Here is a 2033-nt window from a genome sequence, read left to right on the forward strand (position 1 = left end):
GTAAAATAATTCAACTACGCACGGCATAGTTGCCAGTGCGGGCAACAGCACTGCGGAAGGAACGAGCTACAGTGAACATGGAGGAAGAGGTCGAAAAGGTGACTAGCAAATTGGACACGGTGATTCAAAATTTTAGGGTGTCCGCGTAACGCTTACATCAGCTACAGAGTCCGAGAAACGTGGAACGTTCGGGATTCTGGCAAGCAACTTGAAAGCACTAACTTTGAAGTACTGGCTTGATTTTGTCGCAATCCATACATAGGACGTTCTTCAACATTCAAACGATCATCATTGTGATTTTGCAAGTGATTTTGGTGAGTTGGGAGTTAAACAATTTACTAGGTCACAGTTTCTCTCTCTTACTGTGAAAGTTCCCGGCACCTGATTCCGGCCTTCTACGCATTGTGCGGAGCGGTAGAACAGCGCCGCACCTCCTTGAGTTCAACTTTCACCTTGAAACCTTTGAGATTATGTCTGGCAGCGCGCCAAAAAGTATCGGAAGCGAATATGGTGCCGTGCGCGCCAACGTTGACATCAAAAGCTCAATACGTATCTGAAATCACATGCACCGGTTGTCGCTGCTCCCGTAGAGGTGCAGCAGTTCAAGGTGCGGTCACAATCTATCGAGGAGAGATTGCAGATTAATTGGCAGGACAGTTTGGACAGGTACGCTCATGATTCAACGTGCACAGGCTTGTGTGACATCGGGTTATATAGTCAAATCCCACATACTTCCTGACCGACGCAAGGTATAAGCTTGTCCTCCGTCAGATATCAGGTCCCATTTAAATTGTGCCTTTTCAGCGCGAAGCGATTTGTGTTGCGCAAAAAGCCAGCGGGCCAGCTGTTGTCCTCGACTGCTCACCAAATTGAGCGTGAATACCGCATGCTGAGTGCATTGCATCGATACAATACCAGCCCGACCACAAAGCCAGAGCAGATAGTCCCTGTCCCGCAACCCTTTGTCCTGTGTGAGGACAATAGCGTTATTGGCACTCCTTTCTATATCATGGAATACCTCGAAGGGCGAATATTCACGGACACCAGAATACTGGAACTGCCGCAGCAGGATCGAAGAGAATGGTACTCTTTATCATCTCTTTCTTGTATTAAGATGCTAAGCCTGATTACCCCAAGCTGGCTCTCAGCTGTCCGGTCGTTGGCAGCATTGGCTTCTCTCGACCCATTCCAATTGGGCCTCGAGAACTTTGGACCGACGACTGATTACTTCCCCCGTCAAATCAAATCCCTTACACGTGTATCGGTCACTCAGTCTCAGGCTATAGATATCGAGACAAAAAAAGCGACAGGAAATATTCCGTATTTTGAAGAAATGATCAGTTGGTACCAGAGGCACCTCCCGGACGAGAGAAAAACTGGGCTGCGGATTGTCCACGGAGATTACAAGCTTGACAACATGATATTCCACCCAACAGAAAACCGGGTAATTGGCATACTAGACTGGGAGTTGTGTACTCTAGGTAGTCCAGTACGTCCACCGATCCGTGCCTTCTGCATCTTGACCTGAGTTCACTGCGTAGCTCGCTGACCTCGCGAACCTTACCCAACCATGGGCAATCGACGCTCGCCATATACCTAAGGGCTCCGTAATCACTGAATTTACGATGATCAAGTCGTTCAAGAATGCTACAAACGATGTTCCTATACCCTTGGAAGACCTTGAGCGCGAGTACTGTAGGCTGACCAGCCAGCCATATCCCATCAAGGAGATGGTCTTTGTCCGTAGTTGGATGCTCTTCCGAGTACGTACTATACCCTGGTACGGGACAGCATATCTTGACTTGGTTATTTTTAAGCTTGCTATAATCACGCAAGGTATTGCTGCGAGATATGCGCAGCGGCAGGCAAGCTCGGAAAAAGCTTTCATTTACCCACAATTGTTTCCTTTGGTTGGTCGATTGGCAAAGTCGGTCTTAGAAGATGACGGATCCACTACTGATGTAAAGCCAAAACTATAGTATTATTCGTCAAGTCCGTGTTATATATAACCTATGCAGGGAAGGACGTTCTGT

The sequence above is a fragment of the Suillus subaureus genome, assembly GCF_016647635.1.
Source record: "Suillus subaureus strain MN1 chromosome Unknown BJ212scaffold_396, whole genome shotgun sequence".
Classification (NCBI taxonomy): Eukaryota; Fungi; Basidiomycota; class Agaricomycetes; order Boletales; family Suillaceae; genus Suillus; species Suillus subaureus.